This window comes from Nerophis lumbriciformis, linkage group LG10, assembly GCF_033978685.3.
Source record: "Nerophis lumbriciformis linkage group LG10, RoL_Nlum_v2.1, whole genome shotgun sequence".
In the NCBI taxonomy this organism is placed as follows: Eukaryota; Metazoa; Chordata; class Actinopteri; order Syngnathiformes; family Syngnathidae; genus Nerophis; species Nerophis lumbriciformis.
Window position 1 is genome coordinate 53,921,912 of NC_084557.2, and position 11,280 is coordinate 53,933,191.

Consider the following 11,280-nt stretch of genomic DNA (forward strand, 5'->3'; position numbering starts at 1 on the left):
AAAAATAAAGCTAAACATCCAATACAAAAAAGTGTACAGTGTAAACATTTCCACAAAAGTAAAAGTATTGCTTATTTTACTTAATAACACAACAATGATAGTATGATTAAAGTGAAAGTTAATTGTTGGTTTGTACATAGTATATGTAACTGTTAATGTTGTAAAAGGTATTTGCACAACTAATTAACGTTAGCGTTTGTGACACGTCTTGTGCCGTGGGGTTCTTTCAGGACCGACAGACTGAACGCCAGACGGCTTTGCCAGGTTTACAATCTTTTAATTTTACACAAAGTCTTTTCTCTTCCAACTGCGCGGATCGCGCACCTGGGCACGATTGCGGCGTCGCTCCCGGCGCGCCCCGCCTCGCCGCTCGCTCGCCGCCGCCGCCTCTCCACAGCGTTAAAGAGGAGCGCGTCTTTGTAAACACTGAACAGGCACGCCAAACGCGCCTCTCAGAGCGAAACGGTGCTTTAGTTTATGAATTTACAACGCAGATACAAATGACACATTCATGTTTTTGTGTAATAATGACAACGTATACGCACGCGGACGATTGACTTGTTGATGGTGATGGCAAGAACGCTGTCGGGGGTTTTCTTTTCAAATGTTCGTTCATAGCCGTTGTGCTGCTATGATAGGCCATTTTCGCTCGACACAGTGTGCATACAACAACATTATTAGGCCGTTTATTGAAATACTCCCACACTTTTGACGACTTTTGGCGTGCTTTTTTCCCCTCGCTCGCATCGTCTGCTTTGCTTTACTGTCATGGCGGACCATGACAGTAAAGTAGTGTGACGTAAATATGCGACGCGCCGACGCACAAAAACGGCGTCGACGTATTTACGTAACCGATGACGTCGACTACGTCGACGCGTCGTTTCAGCCTTAATTGAGATTAAAATCTCTTTTTCAAGAGTGGCCTGGTCAAGAGGCCAGAAAAACTGTCATGACTTGGTCCGGGGTGTGTGCTTTTCCAGGATGCAACGGAAAGTTGGCTCGTGCGAGACGGGAATGAAGGTACATGATTTATTATTATCAAAAAAAAAGGAATAAATGAAAGCGCGCACAGTGGCGGAGAATAAACTATGAAACCAAAAGACTATAGCAAAAAAGTACAAACAAAAAAACACGCACAATGGCGGAGAACAAACTATGAAACCAAAAAGACTATAAATATGGAACAAAAACTTACCGTATTTTCCGCACTATTAGCCGCACCTAAAAACCACAAATTTACTCAAAAGCTGACAGTGCGGCTTATAACCCGGTGCGCTTTATATATGGATAAATATTAAGATTCATTTTCATAAAGTTTCGCTCTCGCAACTACGGTAAACAGCCGCCATCTTTTTTCCCCGTAGAAGAGGAAGTGCTTCTTCTTCTACGCAAGCAACCGCCAAGGTAAGCACCCGCCCCCATAGAAGAGGAAGCACTTCTTCTACTACTGTAAGCAACCACCCGCCCGCGTAGAAGAAGAAGAAGCGCGCGGATATTACCGTACGTTTCATTTCCTTTGTGTGTTTACATCTGTAAAGACCACAAAATGGCTCCTACTAAGCGACAGGGATCCGGTTCATGAAAAGACGCAATCTCTCCATCCGCACACGGACTACTATTTCACAGCAACTGCCTAAAGACTTTCAAGAAAAGCTGGCTACTTTCCGTGCATATTGTAAAAACAAGATAGCTGAAAAAAAGATCCGGCCAGAGAACATTATCAACATGGACGAGGTTCCACTGACTTTTGATATTCCTGTGAACCGCACTGTGGATACAACGGGAGCACGTACGGTGAATATTCGCACCACAGGGAATGAGAAGTCATCCTTCACTGTGGTTCTAGCTTGCCATGCTAATGGCCAGAAACTTCCACCCATGGTGATATTCAAAAGGAAGACCTTGCCAAAAGAGACCTTTCCAGCCGGCGTCATCATAAAAGCTAACTCGAAGGGATGGCTGGATGAAGAAAAGATGAGCGAGTGGTTAAGGTAAGTTTACGCGAAGAGGCCGGGTGGCTTTTTTCACGCAGCTCCGTCCATGTTGATATACGACTCCATGCGCGCCCACATCACGCTGGTTTTTAATATATTATTAAAGTTTGACTGACCTATCTGACTGGTTTTTTGACATTCCTTTAGCGCAGTTAGATGCGGCTTATAACACGGGGCGGCTTATAGGTGGACAAAATTTTGAAATATGCCGTTCATTGAAGGCGCGGCTTATAACCCAGGGCGGCTTATGGTGCGGAAAATACGGTACTTGGCTTGGACAAAAGTAGTTGCTTGAGGAATTGACATGGGCAGAAGTATCAGGCATGAACAGAGCATAAATGTGTTGAGGTCGTCAGGACGAACAACAGAAAATGAATGAACTTAAATACTATGGACATGATTAGTGAAAGCAGGTGCGTGACGTGACAGGTGAAAACTAATGGTTGCTATGGTGACCAGACAAGGGAGTGAAAAGACAGAAACTAAACAAAACATGACTTAAAACAAAACATGATAATACAGACATGACAAAAACAAGGTTACAGAAACAACAAAAGCAGCAGCAGTCACACACCAGTTAAAAAAAACAAAAAAAAATTACATATAATAACATACAACAAGTGATAGGTTAAGAAATATATCAAATGATTCAGTCAAAACAAGTTCAAAGCACAAAAATGTGTTTTAATATAATCAAATTAAAGAGAATGCAACTTTGACATTGTTTAAATATTTTGTATTATAGAAATAACTTTTTTTCATAGTTTAAACCAGCAATATCATACCTGCCAACTACTCCGGTTTTCCCGTAATTAGTACGGTTTTCATCAACCTATTCCGGGTTACGGTTGCAGTGATAAAAAATACGGTTTTTCATTAATTAAATTTTTTTTTTTTTTTTTTAAGTTTTATTCACGAAATCGCGTAACAACAATCACAATCGACACTGCTTCCTGTAACTTCCTATCGAGCCATTCCGAATGCCATGCGGGAGGCTATTTATAGCACCGCTGCCAAGCACGAGGCACCAGTTGCCATTGTTTCCAAACGAGCGAACGATCATGGAATCAGCCGGAGAAACATCGCAAACGAGTCTTAAACCGAAAAGAAAACTGCAGTCATTCCGTGAAGAATATTCAAAAGCCTATCCGGGAATAATTATCCGTTCCAAAAAGGGTGAAAACTACGCGAATTGCACCTTGTGCAGACAAGATTTTTCGATCGGACACGGAGGAATTAGCGATGTAAAAGACCACGTTGGGACAAAAAAACACAAGTCTAATGCCGTTGCTAAATTTGGATTTTAGCCACAAAAAGGTAATGCCACCAATGTTATCTATTGGAATTGTTTAGTACTGTTATACTGTTAAAAGTGTTTATACTATTTATGCTTTCAAGTCCAAGTTGAAGAAATCTTGTTAAATGTTGACAGCATAACTACCAAAATACAGAAGTATGTCCTTAATATTTTTGCAGTGCTATTTCTGTTGAAAAGTTCAAATGATTACATTAGAGATGTGATGTGCCACTTTTCAAGTGTCTGATGGCTTCAATTAATTTTCATTAATTTTTCACATTTTGAATTCTTTTGAAAGGCTTACAAAAAAACTACATTTGAATTGTAATTCCATGCTATTGACAGGACTATTAATTTTAATGAAGTTAGCTTACCATGTTTACAGTATGATAATTGTGATAGAAATGTGAATTTTAGGCACAGAATATTTTTTACAATTGAACAAGGCAGTAGATTATACAAGCTTGGACAGAAAGTTAATAATGACACCAATTTTTTTTTTAATGGAATTGTTTAGTACTGTTTTACCATTTGTTTACTGTAAAAAGTGTTTATACTTTCCATCCATCCATCCATCCATCCATCTTCTTCCGCTTATCCGAGGTTGGGTCGCGGGGGCAGCAGCCTAAGCAGGGAAGCCCAGACTTCCCTCTCCCCAGCCACTTCGTCCAGCTCCTCCCGGGGGATCCCGAGGCATTCCCAGGCCAGCCGGGAGACATAGTCTTCCCAACGTGTTCTGGGTCTTCCCCGTGGCCTCCTACCGGTCGGACGTGCCCGAAACACCTTCCTAGGGAGGCGTTCGGGTGGCATCCTGACCAGATGCCCGAACCACCTCATCTGGCTCCTCTCCATGTGGAGGAGCAGCGGCTTTACTTTGAGCTCCCCCCGGATGACAGAGCTTCTCACCCTATCTCTAAGGGAGAGACCCGCCACCCGGCGGAGGAAACTCATTTGGGCCGCTTGTACCCGTGATCTTGTCCTTTCGGTCATAACCCAAAGCTCATGACCATAGGTGAGAATGGGAACGTAGATCGACCGGTAAATTGAGAGCTTTGCCTTCCGGCTCAGCTCCTTCTTCACCACAACGGATCGATACAGCGTCCACATTACTGAAGACGCCGCACCGATCCGCCTGTCGATCTCACCATCCACTCTTCCCTCACTCGTGAACAAGACTCCGAGGTACTTGAACTCCTCCACTTGGGGCAGGGTCTCCTCCCCAACCCGAAGATGGCATTCCACCCTTTTCCGGGCGAGAACCATGGACTCGGACTTGGAGGTGCTGATTGTCAGGCTTGTCCCTGACAGTTTGCCTGTGTTAGTTTTTTCTCTGAGTTTGTCTTAGTTTTCTGTCCAGCACTTTTATTTTGTCTTTATTTCCTACTTGTCTCCCTGAGTGCTGTGTCCCCTCAGCTGTGGCTGATTGGCACCTGGCCACACCTGGTGTCAATCAGCCAGCTGCTATTTATACCTGCCCTACCCTCCAGTCACTGCTGGATCATTGTCATCACTACCTGATTGTCATTGCCGATGTCATTGTAGTGTCTACCTGTCCTTGTCGCTGTCGTCATAGCGGTAAGCTGTTCCTTATAACTATTTACGGTTGGGTTCTCCTAGCTTCTTCTTTTCCTGTTAGCCAGATCCTGTTAGCCGTTTGCTATTTCCAGTTTTTCTGTTTTCTGGTTCCTGTTTCCATTTTGCCTGTTCCTAGTTTGTGTTTTTACTTTATTTCGAACATTAAATCATGTTTTCCCGTATAACGCCTGCCGCCTTCTCTGCATCTTGGGGTTCGCGTCCTACAAACTCTGACACTGATTCTCTTATTGTGGTCGCCAAAATAATTTACCGCTTCAAAATAAAAGTAAAACTGCACTTTTTTTAATATAATGCTGATCATTCAGAATCCCATCAGTCGGCATCCCAGTGAGAGCAGACATCGTACAGTAAGTGGTCGTTTTATCATGTTCCTGGTTTGTATATCCTGTTTAGCACTCAGCAATAGGGCTGAAACTATCGACTATTTTGATAGTTGACGAGTCATCGACTTAACGATTAGCCAACTAGTCGGATTGTAAAGCGTGCTATCAAACATATTCAGTGGCTCGAATTTAGCCATCGACTTTTAAGTTCAGCTTGAGGTATTTTTTAGGCATTTGCTGACGAACACAAAAGATGACTTGATTGCTTTGTAAAGTTATTTATGCTGTAACTGTGCTGCTCTGTAACTAGGCTCTTACAAACATTTTCAATGTGTGCCCGTTGAAAAGTAAAGACAGGAAAAGCTAAGATAATAACAGCAAACTATACAACAACTAAACTAACTTGCTCAAAAAAGATGATGTGATGTGTTTAAAAAGCTCTACACTTAATATATTATTGATTATTGATTAACTCCTGGCATTTTTAAAACTCTTATAGAATTGTGTCAGTCACTACGTTCCCGTGTAATAAATCAGTCTGATTTGTCAAATATTATTTTTTAATGTGTGTGGCTTCTAACAAGTCAAGAGCCGAGCTATGTTGTGATGTCCATTGTTATATTGACACGGATCACCTCTCTAATGGCTATCCATCCAGCCATTTTATACCGCTTGTCCCTGTTGATGTTAAATAGCAGACAGCGTCAAGAAATTATCTTGGGTCGCGCTACGAACATGACGAAAATCACCAACATGACAAAAATCACCAACATGACCAACATCACCAATATGACGAAAATGACCAACATGACAAAAATGACCAACACGACGGAAATGACCAACAGGACGAAAATGACCAACATGACGAAAATCACCAACATGACAAAAATCACCAACATGACGAAAATCACCAACATGACGAAAATGACCATGACGAAAATGACCAACACGACGGAAATGACCAACAGGACGAAAATGACCAACACGACGAAAATGAACAACATGACGAAAATCACCAACATGACAAAAATCACCAACATGACGAAAATGACCATGACGAAAATGAACAACATGACGAAAATGAACAACATGACGAAAATGAACAACATGACAAAAATGACCAACATGACGAAAATCTCCAATATCACCAACATGATGAAAATGACCAACCAGACAAAAATGACCAACATGACCAACCTGACAAAAATGACAAACATGGCCACACAAACATGGCAAACACGCCCAACATGAAAAAAATGACCAACCTAGCGAAAATGACCAACATGACAAAAATGACCAACATGACGAAAATGACCAACAGGACGAAAATGACCAACACGACGAAAATGAACAACATGACGAAAATCACCAACATGACAAAAATCACCAACATGACGAAAATGACCATGACGAAAATGAACAACATGACGAAAATGACCAACATGACAAAAATGACCAACATGACGAAAATCTCCAACATCACCAACATGATGAAAATGACCAACCAGACAAAAATGACCAACATGACCAACCTGACGAAAATGACAAACATGGCCACACAACCATGGCAAACACGCCCAACATGAAAAAAATGACCAACCTAGCGAAAATCACCAACATGACAAATATGACGAACATGACAAAAATCACCAACATGACGAAAATGACCATGACGAAAATGAACAACATGATGAAAATGAACAACATGACGAAAATGAACAACATGACGAAAATCTCCAACATCACCCACATGATGAAAATGACCAACCAGACAAAAATGACCAACATGACCAACCTGACGAAAATGACAAACATGGCAAACACGCCCAACATGAAAATAATGACCAACCTAGCCAAAATGACCAACATGACAAAAATGACCAACATGACGAAAATGACCAACAGGACGAAAATGACCAACACGACAAAAATGAACAACATGACGAAAATCACCAACATGACAAAAATCACCAACATGACAAAAATGACCATGACGAAAATGAACAACATGACGAAAATGAACAACATGACGAAAATGAACAACATGACAAAAATGACCAACATGACGAAAATCTCCAACATCACCAACATGATGAAAATGACCAACCAGACAAAAAGGACCAACATGACCAACCTGACGAAAATAACAAACATGGCCACACAAATATGGCAAACACGCCCAACATGAAAAAAATGACCAACCTAGCGAAAATCACCAACATGACAAATATGACGAACATGACGAAAATGACCAACATGACAAAAATCAACAACATGACGAAAATGACCATGACGAAAATGAACAACATGACGAAAATGAACAACATGACAAAAATGACCAACATCACGAAAATCTCCAACATCACCAACATGATGAAAATGACCAACCAGACAAAAATGACCAACATGACCAACCTGACAAAAATTACAAACATGGCCACACAAACATGGCAAACACGCCCAACATGAAAAAAATGACCAACATGACAAAAATGACCAACATGACGAAAATGACCAACAGGAGGAAAATGACCAACACGACGAAAATGAACAAAATGACGAAAATCACCAACATGACAAAAATCACCAACATGACAAAAATGACCATGACGAAAATGAACAACATGACGAAAATGAACAACATGACGAAAATGAACAACATGACAAAAATGACCAACATGACGAAAATCTCCAACATCACCAACATGATGAAAATGACCAACCAGACAAAAATGACCAACATGACCAACCTGACGAAAATGACAAACATGGCCACGCAAACACGCCCAACATGAAAAAAATGACCAACCTAGCGAAAATCACCAACATGACAAATATGACGAACATGACAAAAATCACCAACATGACGAAAATGAACAACATGACGAAAATGAACAACATGACGAAAATGAACAACATGACAAAAATGACCAACATGACGAAAATCTCCAACATCACCAACATGATGAAAATGACCAACCTGACGAAAATGACAAACATGGCCACACAAACATGGCAAACACGCCCAACATGAAAAAAATGACCAACCTAGCGAAAATGACCAACATGACAAAAATGACCAACATGACGAAAATGACCAACAGGACGAAAATGACCAACACGACAAAAATGAACAACATGACAAAAATCACCAACATGACAAAAATGACCAACATGACGAAAATGACCATGACGAAAATGAACATGACGAAAATGACCAACATGACGAAAATGAACAACATGACAAAAATGACCAACATGACGAAAATCTCCAACATCACCAACATGATGAAAATGACCAACCAGACAAAAAGGACCAACATGACCAACCTGACGAAAATGACAAACATGGCCACACAAACATGGCAAACACGCCCAACATGAAAAAAATGACCAACCTAGCGAAAATCACCAACATGACAAATATGACGAACATGACGAAAATGACCAACATGACAAAAATCAACAACATGACGAAAATGACCATGACGAAAATGAACAACATGACGAAAATGAACAACATGACAAAAATGACCAACATCACGAAAATCTCCAACATCGCCAACATGATGAAAATGACCAACCAGACAAAAATGACCAACATGACCAACCTGACAAAAATTACAAACATGGCCACACAAACATGGCAAACACGCCCAACATGAAAAAAATTACCAACATGACAAAAATGACCAACATGACGAAAATGACCAACAGGACGAAAATGACCAACACGACGAAAATGAACAAAATGACGAAAATCACCAACATGACAAAAATCACCAACATGACGAAAATGACCATGACGAAAATGAACAACATGACGAAAATGAACAACATGACGAAAATGAACAACATGACAAAAATGACCAACATGACGAAAATCTTCAACATCACCAACATGATGAAAATGACCAACCAGACAAAAATGACCAACATGACCAACCTGACGAAAATGACAAACATGGCCACGCAAACATGGCAAACACGCCCAACATGAAAAAAATGACCGACCTAGCGAAAATCACCAACATGACAAATATGACGAACATGACGAAAATGACCAACATGACGAAAATTACCAACCTCACAAAAATGACCAACATGACGAAAATGACCAAAGATCATTCCACACTATACAATAAGTGGTATCAGATCAATGTTGGTATCGGCCAAAACTCAAGGTTTCAGCATCGGTATCGCATGAGAAGTGAAAAGGTTGCATCCTTTTTGTATCATTATTTTGTCCCAGTCATCATTGACAAGTCATAATTATTTTTTTTTAAATACTTTCAAAATGTAATTACGACAATAAAATATGAATATATATATATATATATATATATATATATATATATATATAATTTTTTGTATTTTGTTTCCATTATTGCGCAAATATCTCAGAGTATTGACACTTTGATATGTGCAAAGAAATGCAGTATTCATGCATATCTTCAAGGACACCCGCAAACAGGCTTAATCAGGCCTACGGCCCACAAGATGAGTTTGCTAAGTTTAAAAATGAGCTGTAATTTTCTAATAAAAGAAACTGCTGTTCTAAATGTGTCCACTGGGTGTCGCAATTCAAGTGAAGACCATGTCGCACATGACAGTGTTAAAAGACAACGTGTCAGCTGACTTTAAGCGCCCTCTGGATTGGCTGCCGCTACTCCAATCAGCGCAGGTGCAAGCAATCAGCTGCCCCTGTTGTGGCTGGCAGCAGATGGCGGCAGACTGATGCTGTAGCGACGCAGAATAGTTTCTTTAGTTGTAAATGATCCACTCAACAGATATAAGGAAATAGTAAGATGCAAAGACTTAAGTCAACATGACCATCATCTTTGTAGTTAGAGATCCAGGCAGCACTCGCGATTGGTTGATGTGGCGATGTGCACCCTGAACACCATTGTAAAAATATGTGTTTCTACAGTTGTTTGTTCTATTTTACTTTGTGCTTAGATCTACCATGTTCACATTGGTTGGATTGGTAGTTATGTTACCTTGATTTCGGCTATGGCGTCATTGTGATAAATATTAAGATTATATCATGGTTGTAATATTTGCATGATGATAAATGAATGTGTTGTGGCAGTTGTGGATGTCACCAATGCGGCGGTTTGAGGAAACATTCAGTTGCTTTTGCAAACTCGTCTTTAACATGAGAATGCTAAACGGGACGTGCTTAAAGTTTGATGGCTTTGTAAAAACACTGAGACGAAGTCTAAGTTCATTGTGGTCTTCATGGGGTTTTTGAAACTGCACCAATTGTTTTTTCTCCGAGAATTTTCAGCTCATTTGAAGTGTTTTGTCAAGAGGATTATTTGTGATGTGTACATTTTAAGAATTTGCTTGTTTGAAGTTGTCTTTATTTTTAAGTTACCATGCCATGATTTCACCATGTGTGAATTTCCTCCATGTGGCCCCTGAGCTAAAATGAGTTTGACACCCCTGGGGTAGGGTATGAATAAATTATATACATATGATACATTATTATGAAATATTCTGTATTGTAATTCTTACTGTTATTTCAATTGATGTAAATATTACACAAGTAAGCTATTTTTTTTTAATGATTATCATTATTATATTATATTAGTACAATTTCTAAAATAACACTTTTTAATCATGTTAATGTTAAAAAAATGAAATAATTTTTATGTTTAATAAAAACTAAAAAAATATCTCATTGCTACCACTGCTAATAAAACCACTATTGGTCACAAAATGAACAAAATCTATTTTTTTTTTTTTTTTTTTTTTTTTTTTTTTAATGTCCTGTCCAGCTTCTCAGGCAAATCATATAGTTGATGTAGATGCCCATGTCGGCTGTTCAGATTTACTTTACAAAAGAGAAGTGTAGGATACTTCTCTTGTTGCCTTATTTGTATTTGACTTTATTAAATTATTAAAATCTATTTTAAAAATGCAGTACATTTTCTGACCAGCAGATGACAGCAGAGCTCGGTCTTCAGTGAGGCATAATCACCTGAAACTGAAACTATCGCACACAAATGAGACAATATTAGAAATATGACACTTATTGATGATTTTTTTTATATAATTATGTGAC